Genomic DNA, 22,990 nt, shown 5'->3' with positions numbered 1-22,990 from the left:
TAAACCTCCTACAGCTGAGGCCACGGAGCTTTCTGTTGTTGGCTATCCACAGACATCACGTAGAGCGATGTGCAAATGATTTGCAGTCACATCCACAGTTTGATACAGTAAGTCGACAAATAACTTTGCCAAAAAGGGGGCAAAACATGAATATTTTGTGTAAGCACCCCCTCAATGGGGTTACCAGGTTGCTGTGAGGAATTAAAAGTTGGAAAGTGTGTGCCGGGCCCCACCCTGTGTTACCATGGGGATACTGAGGTCAGAAGGGATATAAAAGATAGGGGGAATGGTCTTGAAGTCAGGTTCCCGGAGGACAAGAGAAGAGAAGCCTCGTGGAGTGTAGATAGGGATATTTATAAAGTAATAGCACAGACCAGGCCCCTCTGCTTTATTATGTTGAAGGAAAAGAGGGCTCCTTGGTCTGGGCTGATCGGCTCTAACCACAGATCCGCATTAATATTCCTCTTAGTCTGTATGGAAGTGGTAGTTCCCAAACAGGCCAAAGGTATTGTGGACACTTGCAAAGGACCAACCAGGATTTCTGCATGGGCCTAGTGTAAGCGGTGTAATACTGATAACCCGAAACTACCAAGGAGGTCCACACAAGTACAGCAACCAAATCAACGTACCTCCGTTTGAGTGTTATTAGTGGGCACTGATGGAAGCACCCTATTTATGTACATCTGTTATAAACCAAGTACAACGTTGTCGTGTGTGTGTGTGTGTGTGTGTGTGTGTGTGTGTGAGCAGTCCACGTGCCTGGGGACACGAATAAAAATGTTGTACTACAAAAGTTCCTGGTGCCCATTATTTTCCATCCTTGCTATCTCATCGTCCAGCTGCCTAAATCCAGCACCCTCAGCCAAGATAACCCATGCTGAGTAACCAAACACTGTACACCAATGTAAACTCCCTAGAAGCCAGGGAGGGAGTGTTACATTTAATTAGGCCCAGATCCACAAAAGGAGCGCTAAGCTTTAGCATGCCTTTACTCCCATTCATGTTCCTTTTTTTACATGCCTGCGTGGAGTTTTGCACTTTGGAGTGTTCTTGTTGCGTCTCTCTTAGGGTGTCGAGAAACACCCTCATACCAGCTGCATCTCTCCAAATGGTAATATAAATGTTGTATTATTCAATTAGAATGAGGTGGTTTGGGTTTGTGTTATTTTTCTGTTTTGTGGATTGTAAATAAAAAATGTTTAGTATTGTTACAAGTAATTTGCGTAATCTCTAGCTTCTGCTGTTACCATGGTAACCTTTAGACTACACTCGGCTCTGAGGAGAGCTTCATTTAGACCTCTTGAACTGAGCATCAGATTAAACCATTGGAAGGACAAGAGTTGTTCTTTTATGGTGAAAAATAATAGTAAAAGGTTTAAAGACTGACTGCTGCTTTAATACTAAAGGCTGGGTTGGTATTAATTGGACTATGCCACTTCTGAATAATCATTGAAATGTGCAACTGCTCCAAAATGTTTCTGAGTCACAAAGGAAATCAAAGCATTTAAAATAAAGGAACATTTCCTTTCCGTTATTTCTCTCCGAGTCCCTCCATGACCGTGCACACAAATGGGGAGTTGGCTCCGCCTACTTTGGGATAGGACTATCCTTCCAACTTTAAGACCTCTGAGACCCTTGCACCTTAGTTAGATACCTGTACAACTTGGCTAGATATACAAAGAAACTATAATGTCAGAGCAAACAAATTCTTCTTCGCATTTCCTTTATTTCCTCTTCGGACGGGATAGTGCACTAGTGTCATGGAAAGACTCGGAGAATGAAAAATAACGGTACAGAAATGTTCTCTTTCGCTCACAATGACAGTGCACACTAATGGGGATGTCCCCAAGAAGCAGTCCAACTAACTAGGGTGGGAGTCATATAGTCATGTATAACTTTCCTCCCACATTTAGCCTCATTGGAGGAAAAGATTCCCAATTTATAGTGCCTTATGAACGTATTTTGTGAGGCCCATGTTGCAGCCTTGCAAATATCTTCAGAAGAGGCTTGTGTTAGCCCATGAAGTGGAATGTGTCTTGATTTTTAATGGACAAATTGTTTTGCCTTGTAAGTGTAACGGTGTTTCCCCCACCCGGTGGGAGATGTATGGCCATTACGGATCGTGTGGTGCATGATACCTGCTGGTAACAGAAAGGCTGAGTCGTTCGCCGGTGGTAGTGGGGACACAGGACTAGGCTTCTGGGGTTCATACCCCACATATCTCTTTAGCAGTGAAGCGCCTTCATCTGCCGTAGACTCCAGGAACTGAAGTGATCTCCAACAGTAGAACTATTACCTCTCCCCCCAGTAAGGTCACGTACCAGAAAGGAGGTATAACAACAGGAATGGTTTATTATCTCTTCTGTACAGCACAGTAACAAGCAGGCTTCTGCCCGATGCAGTAACTCTCAGCTGCCATTGAAGGATGGTCCCTGGACTGTCGCTACAGGCCAAGGGCACCCGCAGTCATCTAGCTCTTCCCTGCCTCTCTAGCAGAGGCATGGTCCACACTCACTCTCCCCCGGAGAGAAGAGGACTGGAGAAGGCCCAATAATCAGCCACTTCACTGTGTGACCTGCCCTCCTCATTCCCGAATTTGCAGCGGTACAGCCCGTAAGTACTGCCAGGAGGAGGGCACCAGGTTTGTCCCATGATTGGTCATGCCCAGGCCTGATGTCACCGCCTCCCGCTGTCACTCAAGTGCAGCTCCTCGGAGGGAAAAAACCCCATATCAACTACTGGCAAGGCCTGCATGTACCAGAACTTACTGCCAGGAGGGAAGCAGACTAGTAGTCACAGATGGCATGGCTACATAAACTTTTTAAATACAAAGCTTAATCGATCTTGCTATAGAAGACACCGAGGCAGCATGACCCTTTCCCCTTCCCAAAGAAAAGGATAAATAACCTATAATTCTCTGTATGGTTAACGTAATGGTAATGTTCTAACCACATCCAAGACAGAGAAGCTCTCTCTTTTTCCCCCCCTTGGGGAGTGGGACAAAATGAAAGCACCATTACTTCTTGATTCACATGGAAAAACGACACTACCTTTGGAAGAAATTGTGATGCTGTACTCATGACTATTTTATCCTCATGTATTCAGAAATATGGAGCTCCGCAGGATAAACACTGAAGCTCACTAATTATTCTGGCCAAGGTAATGGCCGTAAGAAAACACAGCTTTCAAAGCCAGCCATTTATCTGATAAATGTAGTAGCGCCGTGAAAGGAACATTTACTAACACTTCCAAGATGGAGCCAGAGATTTCTAGTTTCCCTTAACTATGGGCAAGGTAAGGTGACAAAGCCGTGTGTACCTCCCTCGAGAACAAGCCGAGTTCCCAGGGAAGAAGAATGTATGAAGTCTGTCTTGTCAAATAAAGTAACCCGTCTTGTCCAAGTCCCAGGTGCCCTTCTTACAATACCAGCCAGCTGGACACCAGCATCCTGAGAAAAAAGGTATGAGAGTCTAAGCACCAACACCGGCACCAAACCTATTCCACCTCACTTACTGTAGTTATAAGCCTCCTTAGTGGGAGCCAGGCAAGGAGGTGTTATATTATGAATGATCTCCTTTACGCCCTGATAAACTGGAAATGACCTGGCTTTGTACTGTGATCCCATAAACACATTATCTACGGTCTTGAGATCTTCTTTTACATCTTCTAGAATCATTGTCTGAAATTTAAAAAAATGTTTTATACACTTCCTTAAAATCTCCCTCTTCTTCAGATAAAGAATCATCTCACTCCGAAGTAAAAACATTCCATAAATATGAATCCCTTAAGGCAGCAGTGCGCAAACTGCTCGCGCCTGCACCCCCCCTACCTGCTCCCTCCTCGTTGCCATGGCGACGCGTCACACAGCCGGCTGAAACAAGATAAGTGGAGTGTCCACGCGATCCCCAGGCATTAAAATTAAATGCCTGGGGGAAGAGCACGGGGCCTCTGCAGCCCCCTCCCCCCCCCAGAAGAATCTCCTGCCCCCCTAGGTGCCCACCGCTGGCTTAAGGGAATATGGTATAGGCAAACTGGGGAACTCCCTCTTGATAATACAGTCAATAATAATAAACAATGAAGGATGGAAAAACCAACGTGTAATACTGGCCCAAAGTGTGTAGTTGCTGCTCAACCCCAGAGAGGATCTTCCCACGATCCTCATAATTGGATATGAAAAAATATAGTATAATATTGTACTAACATGGCCTTGTGTGGTACTAAACCTAGGAAATGATATCTCTATCTGTGGTGTTTCCTCTCAGCACCTGTCAGCTTTTTTTCTCTTTTTCCAATTCGTTAGCAATACAGCATCACAGGTATTTCTCCATTACTCGTGCCATATGCACACAAGAGAAAACAACACCGCAGGTACAAATACAAAGGTGTCATTTTATTGAAGTTTAAAAAGTAACAGTTAACTCACATGTAGGTGACCGCCTCCGGTGAACGCAGCCGACTTCCGCACTTCGATGCAGTGCTCTCCTGGTCATTTTTAGTGCAATGCACTTATAGTCTGGGTCCCCCTGGTCTCCCGTTTCTCCCCTTACCTTTCCATAGTTGTATAGCAGCAAGGGAACTGCAAGTTCCAACAGCCCCAGGGGCTGCAGTCCACATGTTGCCAGGCAACCAATAGGGCTGAGAGATTCTGACAGTTGGGATTCTGACAGTTAAGGGGACAGTTAGTTGGACCCAGGGCAGACAAGGGGAAGGGATGGCCTGAGTGTCAGTGGCACTCAGACTAGGCCAGAGAATCCCCATAGGTCCCAGATAGGCCCCACTCACCTGTAGCTTGTGGCTGCTGCAGGGAAAGCCCCTTAGATAGGGACGCTTACCCATTTTACTGTAGTGTGATCACGGTCTGTGGTCTGGGACCAGACCACCGCGGTGCTATCAAAGACTCTAAAAGGTGAGACCCTCCTACCGGAGTCCACCCAACGCAAAGGCGGACGCCATCGCGTTTCTAAGTCGGCCGCACCGAGTACTGGAGTACTCGGCAGGTACCTCAACAAGTGCCCGAACAGTTCACGGGATAGCGCTACTCCCTAAACTTTTGGGTGGGCTGGACACTAGGAAAGGGACAACAGGGTATTGGTGCCTAGCACCCGATATACTTTGGGACACTCACTGGTGGTACTGGGCGGGGTGTTCATTATACTGGGAGGTGGTGTTATGTTATATGTGTTATCAGTAACGGTTATTATATACTGTGTGTGTTTACTATTAGTTCCTGTGAGGGGCTCCTCCCACTACGCCGGGATCCCTCGCAGGTGGAGGCGCTGCACGAGACGATAATTATACCACCCCAGGCTCCCTGTGGCGGAGGCTTGGGTCCTCTGTGAGCCAACAGGTAACAGCAATAACAGTAGTCTCTTTATTTAGCGGGAGAGAGGGCTACACTAAAAGCCTGCCCTGTTGCTGCATCTCAGCAGAGCCTCCAATTTTAGCGCTGCCAGGTGTGAGTTGGTGCATGGTACCTGTAGGCTGGAGGAGATCTGAGGGTCTGCGATGTTGTGGTGATAACAGGACAGGCTTATGTATGTCTCAGGATTCATTCTTCTCTTGGCGCAAGCGCCTCCAGTCCCCACAGTGGAACCAATCTGTCATACTCTCCCCCTAATAGACTTAGGCATGAGGTATATAAAACAGGGACTTCTTTATTGTAGCCACTGCAGATGGTAATACAGCAGGTACATTCTTTTATCTCGGGTCCCAGACCTTCTGGATAGTACCTAGGCCCATTATCAGACTTGAGGCCTCATGTTTCTCTTCCGCCCCCTGAGGGGCTGAGGGCACGTCTCAATCCCAGGGGGGAGAGACTCAGACTCACTATAATTTAGAACTGCCTCTTCCTCAGTGGAGAAGGGGAGGGCACAAGGTCTGCACCCGGATTGGGCAACACATAGACCAGTGATACCCAACCAGGGTTCCGTGCTCCTTGAAACAGTCTCAGGGGTTCCTCCTATGGACCACAGACACCCCTACCCCTGGGGTGTTTTTTTTGGTATGTATTTTGTAGGGTGGATTGAGTGAAGGTGGGGTAATTAACGGAAGGTAGGGGTGAGAGGGAGGGGGGCAGGAGGGAGGGAGTGAGGAAAAGAGGGAGTAAGAGTGAGACGCAGGGGATAAATACATGCGAGGCGGGAGGGGGGGAGAGTTAGTGAGATGGATGAGAAAGAAATACATGGGTAGAGGGTGGGAAATAGAGGTGGCTTGTGAGGTGTGAAATGTTGTGACTGACCCCTGTCAAACCTAATATGTGTCAGCCAGATAGGGGTACCCTGAGATTTTTTTTAAATACTTTAAGGGTTCCTTCAAACAAAAAAGGTTGGAAATCACTGACACAGACCCTGTCACCTCCACTCCTGCCACTCAAGGAAGCTGCATGAGAAAGGGTAAACCCAAGATAGGGGGCCTGACACAGCCTGCATCTATCAGGAATTTCGTGACAGGGAGGGCAGACTGGTAGCTGCCAGGCATGGCTACATATGTAATTGTGAGGCACTTTGAGTCCCATTGGGAGAAAAGCACTATATGAAATAGTTATTATTATGTAACGGAATACAACATTAATATATATTTTATTGATGTATAGACTAGACATTGACATAGTATTTGTAAATGTGGCAGATCTGCATGTTCCATTGACCGATATGATATTGATTGGAACAAGGGGACTTGCAGCACTCAAAACAATAAAATTGTCAAAAACAGCTAGCAATAGAAAACCTGACAAAGGCTAACCCCGAAACGTGGTGCTCTTTTCTCCCTGTATAATAAATTCTTTATTTTTGATATCAGTTTTTGCTTATTTTCTTGCTTTGAGTGCTGCAGGTCGCCTTGTTCCTGTATACTTCTGGACGGGCTTGCGGACCTCCATCCCACCTGTACTAGCACTGCTCCAAAATTTAGCCAGAAGGAGAGTGCCAACCAGACCCCATTTCTTCTAGTATATTGATTGGTATATTTCATATAATATATATGGGGTATTTCTGAAGATACAAAAACACAGTATATGGGACAATCAGCACACCAAAGCAAATTATATAGTGATGTGCCTGGAGGGTATAGTAGAGATGAGGAACAATCGCGTTCACAAAGACGAGTGTGCTGGATTTACTATTCCTGGTTTTATATTATCTATCTACGTACATCCACCTACACATGTACACATCTATACAGTATCTATTATTCAGAGCAGATTTTTTTAAGTAAGACATGTTATCTTATGCAGAGAAAATTATTTCTGACGTCAGCCTTTCTATATATACACAAATAGGGTATTTCTAAGGTAACAGCAATATTACAAACCTGGACACAATCATAACAGCCCCTAATAAGAGCTAAGAAAGTATTCGTAGATTTCACGTGTGTATACGGATGGAAATCGAATTACAATTGAAATCTTAAAAGAAGCTGGGGAAGAAAATCATGTACAACTCTACATGCGGCTTGAATAAAAGGAAAATGCCAGAACAATGGAGCAATGCCATAGTTATCCTCATCCACAGGAAAGGAGATAAAGACCTCAATAACTAAAGTTCAGACTACTTCCTATCACTTACAAGATTTTTACGAAGATACTCCCTAATTGGCTACAACAGACCCTGGACTGCATCAAGCCTAGAGAACAAGTGGGATCTCTCAGTGGATACGACACCATGGACCACATCCAAGTCATACATGAAAGTGATTTCCCAAAGTAATGAATATTCTACACCTCAGCCATTTTAGAGGCATTACAAAGACAAAGCAATGAAAAAGTGTACATTGATTCTACAAGGAACCTTCACAAGAATGCCACATGAACCATTCCATTACATGAAATTACAAGCTAGATGAGGACGAGCAAGGGAGTGCAGCAGGGAGACACCATGTCACCAAAGCTTTTCAGAGCAACACTTGAAGAATTGTTCAAGCTGTTCAATTGGGAAGAAAGAGGAATCAAAATCAACGGTGAATATTTGAGTCATCTACAATTTGCAGATGACATTGTTATTTTTGCAAAAGCTCAGGGGAACTCCAGCAACAAATTGGAGAACTTGCCGATGCAAGACCAAGATGATGTTCAAGAAATGCAGAATCGGAACTTAGGGAGAGGGGAGAGCCAGGCAGCTGTGTGGGCGGAGAAGAGGGGTGGAGGAGGGCAGCCGCAGAAGAGACGGGTGGGACAGGATGCGGCTGCAGAGGAGGGTGGGGTCCGCCCCAGAAGTCAGTCACAGCTTCAGGTGTCAAGACCAGAGCGGGGGTGGGGAGGGGGAAGAGAACTACTGGGGGAGAGTTGGGGGAGACTGCTGGTGCTGGTGATAGAGTTGAGAAAGAATACTGTGATGGGGAGGAGGGAGTGAGAATGAGGGAGGGAGATTAACAAATCAGAAAGTGTGCTACCTATTGCTTATATGAGATACTTCTAGTCCATGCATTTCCGTGTAATCGTATTGTATAGGTTTACCCTTACAGACTAAACTCTACGAGGCAGGGACTTCTCATACTATTTCCAACACTTACATTAAAGCCATTACAATTGAATTAGTATCATATCCTTATGAAATGGTATTTCATGTCATGTTGAGTACACTTGACACTGTATAGGGGTTAAAAAAATGGTAGGGTTATATTTTTGCATGCAAGGATATTGCAAGTATTCCTTGCATAAAATTCTTACATGAAACCTTACATATTGCTTGTAAATTTTACATACATAATTCTTAATTAATACCATTAAACAGTTTCTTGCAATTTTTTTGCATAAGAGTATGCGCGTTTAATACAAAAACCTTTTTAATGAGTCTCTTTCTTTCTTTTCAGTAGATTAAATTAAAAATGCTGAACCATTCAATCTATTGGTTTATCTAACCAGGACTTAATGCTGATCTGGGGTTTTTAACCAACTACCATAATTTTTTTGTAATGTTTCTCCCTGCCTCTCTATGAATGTTACAATTAACCCCCTCTTCCCGCATCCCTCTTCCTACACAGGCATATTGTACATAAAATGGTACACAATTGTGTCGTGTATACAATACAGATAAGGACCCTCTACATGTATTTATGCTGTATACTTCACAGATTATTGAAACCGGAAAAAGGCTATTTGCTTGGAGATTTTTTCCCCTCTGTCCTTCATATGTCCAAACTGTTTATTATGATTATCAACCATAGCCCTGATACACAATCACATCTGTGCGTTTGCAAGTTCTCTAAGCTATGAGAGATGAGAAGCAGAGAAAGTCAAGGACAACCCCCTCCAGTCTTTCTAGGCACAAATTAGCTCCTCAACCGCAGCACAAAGCTATTTCAGGCAAGCACATATTTGCTGTATTTGAGCTCCCGAAGCTAGTGCACAGATGGGCTAATATGCTGCAAAGGAATAAACCGTTCCAAATAAAATGCGTAATAAAACATATGAACCACGCACCACGCTGGTTATATTACCCTACATATGTTGTGGCTGCCATTGATCAGTGAAGCATTGGAGGGCTTTGTAACATGGGTCACGAACAAAATGATTAACAAAGATGACGGCCCCGTTTGAGACAGAATGAATGTCGCTATTCAATCGGCAGCATTTCACAATACTTGATTTGCTGTATGGTTTTGTGTGTGTTAACCATGGCTGTCCCAAGTGCTTATAACTGAGCACTGTCACTGGGGCCTCAAGAACAGCCAATGTGGTCAAATGAGCAGCATTATAATAAATGATAACCTTCCCCCTTTCTTCTGCTCTGTCTGTTTTTACATGTTGTCCCTGCACACCCTTGCCTTCCATCATTAGATATTGTTCCCAATGTTTTCCTCTAACACTGGCAGAAGCTGCATTCAATTGTTGCCCTCGACACAAACAATTTAAAAATGGCCCTTTTGTGATATATATTTTATTATTTCTGAAGAAAAAGTAGAATTTTGAAGTTTCAAGTTCCTTCACCATATTATCGGTAACTTCATGCTATATTCCATTCCGGAGATACCGAGCCCTGAAAAACGGCTTCCCAGGGCTAAATTAAAACTGCCAGGGGATTCGAAAATACAACAAAAAATATCAATAACCACTTTACCTCATTTAATTCAATTATAGATTTTTGAAAAACAAAATAAATGCAAAGCTAAGGCTGCAACCTATGAAATTCGATCCAAATGTGACTGCAGTTTTAAATGTATATTTTATCCCGAAGACTTCCTTGAATCTCTTACACACACGTGAGGCCCTACTGATTAAACTGGAAGAGCAGCAGTTCTTGCATGTCCAAAATTCATTTGTGTTCATTTATTTTTCATTCTGTCAAGGTGTAAAATAAGCTTCTTTTAGTGAGGCTGTTAATAATTGAGGCAACATGTAAAAAAAATATATTTGAAAACGTATGTTAAAAGGGGCATGGACCCCCCTTTACAAACTCTCCTCATATAAAATCTGTGAAAGTAATAAAACACCAACCGGTTTCATGTTCTAATACGATTGAAAAAAAAATTGCTACCATGCTAAAAATCATAAAATGCCAATTAGGGACAACAGTGCCATATAGAGCAAAATGGAAAGTACAATGTAAAGCAGAAAAAACCCTACTAACAATTCTACCTTAAATTGGGATGCACAGTTTTACGCAGACCTATAATACAAGGCTATGGGACTAGAAACATTGTCATGCTAATATACAGTTGTGTGAAAAAGAAAGCACACCCTCTTTGAATTCTATGGTTTTACACATAAGAACATAATTACAATCATCAGGTCTTAAAAGTAGGTAAATACAACCTCAGATGAACAACAACACATGACATATTACACCGTGTCATGATTTAACAAAAATAAAGCCAAAATGGGGAAGCCATGTGTGAAAAACTAAGGATACATTGTAGCTGCTGAGCTACACTGACTGAAGAATTGATTGAAAGGCGGCCTTTTTACAGATTTATAAGAGGTGCACCAAACGATTGCCAGTTTAGGTAAGAATGTAGAATTATACATTCACATGTTTTACATATAGAAAGTAAAGAAGAAGAAAAAGGGGGAAATGTAGTATTGCTGCTTTAAGGTGCCAATACTTGCACTGTAGCGTGAATTTTTTTTCTTTTTAATCTAGCAATAAGGCGCTTCAGCGTCCAATGTAAGAAAGTGAGTACTGCTTAACACTGATCTTTTACATGCAGAGATTAATGCCATCTCAGACCTGAAGGAGTTTATTGACACTCAGGGCAGGGATTAATTGGGCTCGTAAGTGAACGTTTGTACAGCGCGGAGTACATGGTCAGAAATACCTACAGAATTCATTTTTGTTGTAAAGTTTAGATCAAAGGTGTAAGATAAGACAGGAATTTCTAAACGTGAAGACACACACACATATATATATATATATATATATATATATATATATATAAATGTAAATACAACTGTATGCTCATCTGCATGTCTTAGGCAGGTCTGCAACCCCGCCTTTCCCCATCATCACCCAGCACCCAGCACTTCCACTGCAGCAAGGGATTCTGGGAAATGACATGCAAATGAGCACACAGTGCCACTTTTTGCTTCAAAAACCATTTTTAACATGGTTCCCTATAGGGAACCATATATATATTATTGTGTTTAAAGCAGCATGCATTCACTAATTGTTGCTCATGTAATGTGAGCATGACATAAAAAGTGGCACTGTGTGCTCATTTGCATGTCATTTCCCAGAATCCCTTGCTGCAGTGGAAGTGCTGTTTGCTGGGTGATAATGGTGAAAGACAGGGTTGCAGACCTGTCTAAGACATGCAAATGAATATACAGGAATATTTACAGTTGCTAGATATATATATATATATATATATATAAAATGTATACCCTGTTCATTTAAAGCTGCAGTTCAGTCTTTTTTTTAAAATTTATTTTTTTACTTCAATAGTTTCATGTGGGCAATCTCTACTTACCTAAAGAACTGTATAGCTGCCGGTCAATTCGTTCTCCATGTATTGATCGGCGAAATTTGGTGACATCATTAGAGCTGGCATATGTTTTTCTTCTGCTTCTGTGACTCAGTGGAAGCTCAGGAATATTCATGAGCACTCCTGCACTGACATGTGTTAGAGGGAGGGCAGGGCTGACAAAGGGGTGTGCCAGGGCTTGTGACAGGACATGAAGGGGCAGTGCCTTAGCAAATGGTTGTTAAAATAGAATACAAGAAAATTGGTCTTTCAAAGTTGTTTTTTTAAAAACAGAAAATGCTAAAAGTATTTTTTCTTACTACAGAACTGATTTATTAAAAAAAACCACACATGCAGGATATTGACTGAACTGCAGCTTTAAGTAACTGTATCTGTAACCATGTATTATTTGTCTTAACTCTATGCCCAGGACATACTTGAAAACGAGAGGTACAGTAACTCTCAATGTATTACTTCCTGGTAAAACATGCTATAAATAAATAAATAATATCCATTGACCTGTTACCGCTTGTACGCTCCTTTTTGCCCAGGGAATGGAACATATGACATTGAATAGGTTTATACAGATCTGCAATATGATTAGTATGAAAGTGGAATACAGAAATTAAAGACATAATATATATATATATATATATATATATATATATATATATATATATATATATATATATATTATTTAAAAATAAATAAATAAAAACAGAGCAAGAAGGAGCCAGTGTCCAAAAACATGCAAAGTAAAATACATAAGCCTGATTGTGGAAGATATCCTACTTGGCTCATACAGAATTTAGCACAGCAGGGCACAGAACAGTGGGCTGATTACCAGATGTTTTATTACAGCCAGATGCCTTATTACAGGTCTACAGGGGGAATTCAGCACGCTGCGTTTTAAGAATAACATGCTGCAGCCAAGTACTTTAAAACAAATGTAAATTGTCACATTGTAAAATACTATTGCAGGTTACTACACGCTCCTCAGCCGAATATGTTCAAAGAGCCTTGCCTTGCATTTGCGTACAACTTGCATAGATGCCAATTACAATAGAGGCGAATCAGGAAATCCATATTTCTGATACCCTACACTAAAAGTTATAGTAATATGGAATACATCTTAAATCAGAGGTATTGTCAATAAGATGCAAAAGGACACAAACGTACAGTACAATGTTTTTCCATGGACTCTTAAAACCACTGTGGCATTTCTCAAAAGTGTTTTAAAAATCAGACAACCTACAGCTTTCTTTCTATATTTAGCAATGAGCTGCAAAGGAGCCCCTAATGAAATCAGAGTTTAAACATGTTAAACAAACATTGCAGCTGCTACAACAGATACTGTACATGGCTATTGCAACGCCCAATACATTTTCGGTAGTGCATCTTGAAAATGAGTCACACACTTTGGCCAAGCCTCTAATTTTACATTTGGAAGATTACAAGATTCCATGCTGTTCTATCAAATATCTGTCCTCAGTTTAAAATAGGGACAACAAGTCTACAGAAGAAGTGCATAATAGATTTCCAAACTGTGCCCAGGCTTTTTTCCGAGAGTCCTGGAGGAACATAACATAAGCTAGTACAAAAGGCTTATTCACGGTTACTGCAAAGTTAGGGTACGGTGCACAATACAGTATGCAGGCTTTGTAGAAACATCCCAGAGTGATATTACATACAAAATGTGGCTATTGTTCTGTAAGTAAATACGCTAAATCTATTAAGTCAATTGCATCCAAAGTCACCAACGACACATTTAGAATAAATCATCTGATCACTTGCAATACTGATCACGTGATTTATTCTTTGAAATGTGGTTGTGGGAAAATCTATATTGGGAGGACCATCAGACCATTAAAAATCCGGATGATGGAGCACCTTAGATCTATCAAAAAAGGTGATATACGATTTCCCGTATCCAGACATTTTTTAGGATGTCAAGAAGGCAAACTAGACTCCTTTTCCATTTAGTGGTCTGGAATTTATCCCAATACATCCCAGAAAGGGTAATAGACTTAACACTCTTAACAAAAGAGAAATGTACTGGATCTTCACACTTAACGCTTTATATCCAGCAGGTATTAACACTGACTGGGAATTAAAGCATTTTTTGATATAGAGCCTAGATATGAGTTTCCCATTTATACTTCAATTCTAACTCTTTTTGTGAACTGTGATGGTTATATTTTGGTCATGAATTTGTCACCTCTGTGAATGTATGTCTATATTGTTAGAATTCTATAGGATATACATAATTTAACAATAGATTACTCACCCCAACAATCAGCCTATCACATTGAATAATATATCCATTTAAGTATTGACTAATATCATAATTTACATCATTGGTATGAACAATTGTTCCAGGTTAATCATTCTTTGCATTTTTATAGATTTGTATTCTTTTGATCAATAGGTACGTTTATGGATATACATGTCACAAATATGGATTGATCATTAATATCTATAGTTACAACATATAGACTTGGTTGTTTATGGATCGATTTATTTGTACATTTGTTACACATACCTTACAGACAATTGTTTGGTCATATCTCCCTTATTATAGATACTAACATATATCTTCTTATTGTAGTTAATGAATTAAAGTTAGATCATTATATAATTAGCTATTTGTTGTGGTATCAATATGGTTTGTGAGATGTGCTTTCATTGAATTAGTAATGGTTTAATTATGTCCATGGATTCATATGTATTGATTAAATTGTCATCTTTTTAAATCAGTTTTGAATCAGTTTTTAATCATTTTCAAGTAGGTCGGTTTTTTCATTCAAATAAGTGCTTTTTTTCCACTCCATACTGTATATTGCACATGCTTTTGGGTTTAGATTCATTCGCGTCTGTATTTATATGGAAGGGTTAACAATGTCCTGTTTGATTGTACAGCTCTTGCTGGATAAAGTTTTTGTTGTATGTCCTTTTGTGTGTATTCTCAAGGGTGCATTGACAAGGAGGGAGCGCTATACACCGCCAGAACTGCCATTCAACTCACCATGCTTCTCTATTGGTCTTTGCACCATTAGGGAGGAACCAATGCGCGAGTGATAGACGGGACTTCCGGTTGAAGATCTCCCTTAAATGCCTGCATCCGAGAAGGGTCATTACTCTTTGACAAAGTGCAGTAGATGCACGAAACGCGTCAGAGTTCCTTCTCAAGATGACTTTTCTTTTTTTACTGATGTCCTTGTTGTTCATTACATTTTTCTATTGAAATCGCCATCCAGTTTCCGTTTTACTTCCTGCTTCCGGAACACATGAGGCACCTGTTGACACGCTGTGCACCGCCATTTTCTACCCTTCTCAGGGAGATTCACCTCTGCAATACACATTGGGCTGAGAGCACGCCGGGACCAGACGGACCACACTCACAAGTGTTGTGAGTACCATGTCTTTAGACATTGTCTTTTATTTCTAATGGTCTAGCTCTAAGGGATGTTGTTGGAGTTATCATTTATTTAGGGGTCAGGTTTCCTTGTTCACATAGGTTCCCTTGACATCCCTTTTTCTTTATGTTTTTCCTACACCCCTAATAATGAGCATTAATGACCTGAGTACAGGCCTGTACTCACCTTCATTAACCTGGACCCTTCAACTAAGGTGCATTTAAGTAAAGACTAATGAAGATTAAGCTATGTAGCTTTTATTCTTTCAGTTACGGAAAAGCACTTAATTGAACTTTGAGCACTGGCAGAGAAACCTTTTCTCTAAAACTATCTCTACATACAAAATGAATAGCAAAAGCAGGCAGAATCAAACCCAGCGGCATTACAATTGGCATTTCCTCTCGGTAAATGAGGACGCTCCCATCAACCCCAACGGGCATCCGCCACTTCAAAATTAATGTGCTCTAACCAGAAAGCCTCCTCACCCGAGGCACAGGGAGATGAAATGATTTGTCCAATACTGTGCACTGTCAGTGGCAAGCACTACATTTTCAAGCTTGTGTATTGTGTATGGTAGACTTGCATCTTAACCCTTAGAGTGCCCCCAAACCTATCCTGCACGACATAAGGGCTGGCACGCTAGGAGCCCTAAGGCGTGCAGAGTACAGCATGCATTACATTGCTCATTTTCATGGGGGAGATCACATTAAAGCTGCAGTTCAAGCTCCCGTTTATTTTTTAGTTTTTTTTTTTTACTTCAATAGTTTCATGTGGGCAATCTCTTCTTACCTAAAGAACTGCATAGCTTCCGGTCAATTCGTTCTCCGTCTATTGATCGTTGAAATCTTTAGATCTGGGGAATGGAAATGGTTGCTATAGGAACAAACATGCTTGTTAAAATAGAATACAAGAAAATTGGTCTTTCAAAGTTGTTTTTTTTTTAAAACAGAAAATGCTAAAAGTATTTTTTCTTACTACAGAACTGATTTATTAAAAAAAACACATGCAGGAGATTGCTTGAACTGCAGCTTTAAATAGCGTATCCTAGAGGTAGACACGATGGGGAGGCATTTGGAGGCAGAGCTGTGACGTCATGGAGATGGTTCGTCCTCATTTGGTCAACCGCTCATGTGACCCAGGAACAAATTTGTCTGTTCATGAATCGTTGGCGCCGACGCTTCTCGTCTCTAAGGCCTGCCTACTAGAGGCACGACATTATCGCGTGAGCGGTCGCACTTACCATGGACACGGCCTAAGTTGTGCTTCATCTAGTGCAGGGGTGTGCAAAATTTTCTGGGGGGAGTGCGGGACGCTTACAGAGGCTTTGTGCTCTTGTTCACATTTAAATGAAATGCCGGGGGAGCTCGCAAAGCCACTGTAAGTCCCTTACCTCGTCTCCGGCAGCTTCTGACGCGGGGTCAAATGACGCAGCGGGGTCAAATGACGCAGTGGCGTCACATAACGTCGTGATGTCAGAAAACGCCAGAGAAAAGGTAAAGGGGAGGGGGGAGAGCAGGCAGGGGGGCGCCGACAAAAACGTGTGCTCACCCCTGATCTAGTATACCAACAGGTCCGTAACACATGGACAAAACTCTCCCAGCATCACAGAAATATTCCACATCTAACAAAGCAAACACGAGAGATAATCTCCTTGCGGTGTTATATGTACTAAAAACTCTATATTTCAGTCTATTCACCAAAGGGAAACAATCACCTAGAAGGCATACAGTACAAGACAGGTAAAAGCTCATCGCTAATTAAGGACAACGATAAAATCTAAGCAGATCTGGTAATTATACACTTTATAAGAGTCAATTTGCATTAACTGATGGCAGTAATATGAAATAAATAAAACAATAAATGTAGATGTTATGGTTGCAAGGTAGAATACCCATATGGCTTTCCTTTGTGCCTGTGTAACATGGGAACATTGGGGCGATTCTTGAGCAAACCAATGACATCATATTTTTCAAATAAAATAATCCTATTGATTTCAATGGGATTTCTTTCGTACATCCATCTGATGCCGTTTTGTGCCACAGAATAGCAACATATTTGCCCTAAAGCATAAGGGGGCTCAGTATTTTTTAATCTACTTTAGCATTGGATCTTTTGGGTGGGTGGGAAGAGAATAATGTCTGTTCTTAAATGTGAACGGTTTTGAAAAGGGAAGCAGTATATTGAGTCTGTTTACACACAATACATTTTAAACCAGAACCAACCATTACTGTACAGGAGTTGAACAAAAAAAAAATCCATGCGTGGAAAACAAAACAGTAATAGTTCTGTGTTTTTCTGATAGACTGAGTGAGCCCTCAGATGTTTGGGTCACCGTTCTTTTGCAGTGCCTGCAGACATTCGAAATACTGTACATGTTAAATGAATCACGCAGCCTGGGTAGGCGCCAAATACTTCACATCATATTCCAAGTAATAGCAGTAGCAACATTGGTCGACATATCAAATAAATTATTTTTATTTAACTTGGAAAGCGTGTTTGCAATAGTAATGCATTAGTGCTAGAAGGCCTGACTGCATCTTTTTGCAGCAGGGAAAGGAATTATAATTATTATTATTATTATTATTATGCAAACATTGTTCTTGTAAAGCAAAAATGGGTTAGGGGAAAAAGCACCAGGTAAAACAATTTTGTTATTGTGCGGTAATATTAGGTTATGAAAGAAATACAAACTAAAATAACATTGAGACTATGTTAGTTGAGATAACACAATTTAAATTACTTTATCAATCAGCAACCTTCCCTTTAGTAGATAATTGTTTTGACTCCAAAAGGATGAAGTATTTGCCTCCCCGGCAGCAACATTACCCTCCCTTAACCCAAATGTTTCTCTGTGATTTCTCCATTTCCCCCTTTCCTCTCTCTGTCCATCTCCCCCTCGTCTCTGCAGAGACCCGCGCACTATTAACCTACCAGCTTTTGATTCCACTTTACGCTCCTCCCTCTCTTCTCTCAGGTTAGGTCCCTGGTGGTAACGGCAGCGTGCGCACCGCACACCAATCACTCACCTCCTCACTAACAGGCGGGTGTCTCCTTGCTTGTTGGCCCTCTTCGGTCTGTGGCTCGTCACCCAGCAACGGATACAACTCTATTGTGTTCCCGTGTGGCGATGCGGTCACGTGGTGCGCCAGGAGCCAATAGGAGGGCATTATTTTTTTTGGACATGTACAACAGGTGAAAAAAATTTCCCGTCCTGTTGCAGCAGCTGCTCCCAGCAACTAATATCAGCAAAAGAACTGAAGCAGAGGGATCCTATATTATCCTATTAACGGTTTCATAAGTAATTTGTGACTATTTATTTAGAACTTTGGATTTCATTTCCACTACTAATTTGAACATACTGTATGCACAGAGAGGATTATTCCTGCTTCCAGAGAGCTTGTTGCTGCCCAGGTTGGATTACCGGCGAGGGAAGTTTTTTTTTGCACCAATATGTTTACCATATTTTAAGATTCAATTTGATATCTTTATATATAAATAATTAAATTTGAATAGCAAAAATCAGTTATTTTTATTCCTACACATTCCCACTATCCTTTTAAAGAAAGGGGATTTATTTGGTGGATAGAACGATAATCTCTTTCTGTTTTTATAACTTGGTGCTGTGCTTTGTGCCTGAGACATGGCAACCGCCACGTCATTGCCGGGCCCATCCCTACCATTTTGGCCAGGCCCCTTGCACCTCCGATCGCTACCTACAGACCGCAGATAGCGGTTTTAAGCTGTGCACGCGCCGTGAGGACGCCAGGTGCGCGTGCAGCAGCCTCCACCGGGAACTTGGCCTCAGCCCTGCTCCAGACTCAGACAACCTGGTCAGGAACTACACCTCTGCCCTGTCCGCTCGATCTACATGCCCCGCATTCTCTCTGCCGTTCTCGCTCTTCTATCCCCAGACCCTGGCTAAATTCCCACACGCGTATGGTACGTTCCTGCACTCATTCCTCTGAACGCCTCTTGTAGACTTCATTCACTACAAATGTATGCTATCCTGTTTCAACTCTGCCCCCTCTCATGCTAAACAAACCTACTTTTTTCACTTAACATGCACAAGTATAACCCACGCCGACTCTTCTCTGTCTGACTCCCTACTCAGACCACCCTCAGCTGCCTCTTCTCCTTCCTCCATCTCACCTCAGGACTTTGCTGACTATTTTAAGGAAAAGGTGGAATCCATACATCAGAACATCCCGTTTCCTCCTACCACCCTACACCGCTTCCTAATTCTCCTCCTGCCTTCATCGACTCTCTTTCCGCTGTCACGGTGTAGGATGTGTCACTTGTCAGCTGCTCTTCTCCCTTTACCACTTGCCCTCTTGACCCCATTCCCTCCCATCTCCTAAAACCTCTTGCTCCTACTATAATCCCTACGCGCTCACAGATTTTTAACTCCTCCCTCTACTCGGATACCTTTCCCTCCTCCTTCAAAACATGCAACAGTCATACCATTACACAAAAACAGCACGCTTGACTCTACCTGTCTAACTATCGACCTGTCTCTCTCCTGCCTCTAAACTCCTTGAACGTCTTGTATTCTCTCGCCTGCTCCATTTTCTCACCACCTATTCTCTCCTAGACCCTCTACAATCTGGCGTCCGCACTGCTCACTCCACTGAAACGGACCTCACTAAAATAACCAATGACCTCTATGCTGCCAAAGACAAAGGTCATTACACTCTGCTCATATTACTCGATCTGCAGCATTTTATGCCGTGGACCACCCTCACCTTCACATTCTCCATACTCTTGGTATTCGTAACAAAGATCTATCCTGGATCTCCTCTTACCTCTCCCATCGTAATTTCAGTGTCTCTTCTGCCAACACCTCCTCCTCTATCGATCTCCCTGTGGGGGTACCCCAGGGCTCTGTCCTCGGACTTCTTCTCTTTTCTCTGTACACACTTTTTCTAGGTGACCTAATCACATATCTTGGGTTTAAATATCACCTCTATGCTGATGACACACAAATTTACTTCTCAACCCCTGACCTTACACCTGCTGTACAGAACAAAGTTTCTGAATGTCTCTCTGCGATATCATCCTGGATGGCCCTCCACCGACAATCTCAATGTCAAAAACAGAACTCCTCATATTTCATCCCAAACCTGGCCTACTACCTCCTTCCACATTACTGTTGGAAGTTATGCCACAAAACCAGTAGCGCAAACAGGAAGAGGTGCCTTCCAACGTAGGAAGGGAAGTGGCGGTGCTCTGCGTCTCAACAATGAAAGCTGCAACAGTAGCGCAAACATGCTGCCTAGGGGGGGTCACACTCGACTCCTCTCTCACCTTCTCATCTCACATTCAGAACGTATCTAAAACTTGTTGCTTTTTCCTCCGCAATATTATAAAGATACGCCCTTTCCTCTGTTGCTCCACTGCTAAAACTCTGACTTAGGCCCTCATTCTCTCCCGTCTCGATTACTGTAACCTCCTGCTGTCTGGCCTTCCTGACTCACCTGTCTCCCCTATAATCTATCCTCAACACTGCTGTCAGGATCACTCTACTCTTTCCTAAATCTGTCTCATTGTCTCCCCTGCTGAAATCCCTATCCTGGCTTCCTATTAAATCCTGCATCTCACACTCAATTCTGCTCCTCACTTTTAAAGCATTACACTCTTCTGCCCCTCCTTACATCTGAACTCTAATTTCTCGCTATGCATCATCCCAACTCTTGAGTTCCGCTTAAGGATGTCTTCTCTCTACCCTCTTTGTATCTAAAGCCCTCTCCCGTCTTAAACCTTTCTCACTGACTGCCCAACACCTCTAGAATGCCCTTCCCCTCAATACCCGACTAACCCTATCTATCCATCTTTAAGACCCACCTGCTTAACGAAGCATATGAGTAGCTCCGTGGCTAATACTATACACCTGATACATAAAGCTTGGCCGCCTGCAGATGCACTTGCCTATCTCTGTACGTTCTTCCTACCTACCAATTAGATTGTAAGTGCTTCGGAGCAGGGACTCCTCTTCCTAAATGTAAATTTTTATATCTGAAGCACTTATTTCCATGTTCTGTTTATATTATTTGTTATTTATATGATTGTCACATGTATTACTACTGTGAAGCGCTATGTATATTAATGGCGCTATAAAAAGACATACAAACAATTATGCATATAGCAGCCAGGAAATCTGTCCCATAATCCTTTGCTGCACTACCGTTTAAATTCTCACAAGCAGCATTTTTGTTTGCCGTTTTCATGGGTTACCAGAATACATTTCACAATTGAAATGCATTCTCAATATATCGGTGTGTGGATTAAATATTATTAACGGCTATTACAGAACAGTGTATTTAGAAGTAAAAGTAGCACATCGTAAACAATGTAAAATGTGAGCCTCTGACATAATTACAGTTTATGACCTATTGGTAACATTAGAAGGCCAGTTTGCCTTATTTCTGCATGTGCATAATTATAGAGATTAGGGTTGTGATAACAGATCAAAATGTTACTGTACTAACGTCTGCCCTCCTATCTCCATTTACAGACACTTCCACCACAAATCAACATTGTGCTTAAATAGATTATGTCAGGGCTGCTGTTTTGACGGATTTTAACAGTTGTTCCGGATTTTACGGCCACAAAATGGATAGCAGGATTTAAAATAAATAAATGTCACGGATACCAGATGAGTGCAGAAGAAGCCCCCTCTTCCTTTCTACCGTGTGGCTTAAAGGCGCAGAACTGCAGGCTACCTACAGCTGGTATACAATACAGGCAGCTGCACAGATGGAGAGACATTACTGATCGTGTCACGTATGGTCTATGCATTATTCCTTCTATGTGGTATAGTGGCTGCTCTGCTCATTGGTACCTTCTTGACATTACTCATTAGGACTTTACACTTTTTGCTTACTATTGGGCCGGCTGAGTATGGGGTTTGTGATCACTCAAGAGGCCATATCTTGGAGTGCTTTCTAGCTCACCTGTGACTAAATTTTTTTTATAGGTTGTTCTCATAATAGTCATCTCCATGTTCTGGGAGTACATCTTGGTAGATCCACCTGGTGTACTGATCCCATTACTTTTTACGGAGGGAGATCCTTGTGGTTTGGCTAAAGGGAAGTACCACAGGCTCCTCTTTTGAGGATCCGTGGGATTGGGCCTGAGGAAGGGGCATCCCGCCCCGAAACTTTGCCCCCCATAATCCACGAAATTGTTGTAGAACCGCTCATCCTATTATATTATTTAATGAAGGTGTACACTGGCGACACACTTTATTCGAGCTCGGCTAGTCCCACGAATTCGGGTATACCCGTGTGTATTGAGGTTTGTGACTGTTTTCTGCCCGAGTGCATTGAGTTATTTTCCAGCAGGGATTGAAGCATTTTATTCCCGCTGGCTGCAATACTGCACAGTACATATATATATACTGCATTACAATTCATGAATTTATGCCATCTGGTAGACACGCGAAGCATTGCATCCTATTAAATCCTAATCATTATCATTTAACAGATCAGCCGCCCATCAGCCAGGCATGAACCCAGGCTGGGAAGGCAAATGCAACGGGGCTTGTCAGAGGTGAGGAGCGGCGCATTCCAGGTATCTGCCAGGTACATACCGGGTATTTGCTCGAATAAAGTGTGTCGGTGCAGTATATGTAGTAATAATAAGGTGCATGAGGATCAATTGGAAGCACACAAAAAAAAATT

General features: G+C 42.1%; 1 protein-coding gene and 1 long non-coding RNA gene across 3 annotated transcripts in view; one reads left to right on the top strand and one right to left on the bottom strand.

Moving 5' to 3' along the window:
- Positions 1 to 22,990, bottom strand: part of DTNBP1 (dystrobrevin binding protein 1) — a 216,737-nt gene that overhangs the window by 52,867 nt on the left and 140,880 nt on the right. The window lies entirely within an intron of this gene.
- LOC142487018 (uncharacterized) lies at positions 4,653 to 22,875 on the top strand. Of its 2 annotated transcripts, none has more exons than XR_012799110.1 (4): positions 4,653 to 4,906; positions 5,225 to 5,347; positions 14,952 to 15,304; positions 21,823 to 22,875. It is a non-coding gene; the product is annotated as an uncharacterized LOC142487018 (long non-coding RNA). The 2 variants fall into 2 exon arrangements; XR_012799111.1 differs by lacking the exon at positions 21,823 to 22,875 and adding an exon at positions 17,000 to 17,117.

This window comes from Ascaphus truei, chromosome 2, assembly GCF_040206685.1.
Source record: "Ascaphus truei isolate aAscTru1 chromosome 2, aAscTru1.hap1, whole genome shotgun sequence".
NCBI lineage: Eukaryota > Metazoa > Chordata > Amphibia > Anura > Ascaphidae > Ascaphus > Ascaphus truei.
Note: the sequence above shows the minus strand (reverse complement) of the source record. Positions and strands in the feature narration are given on the sequence as shown.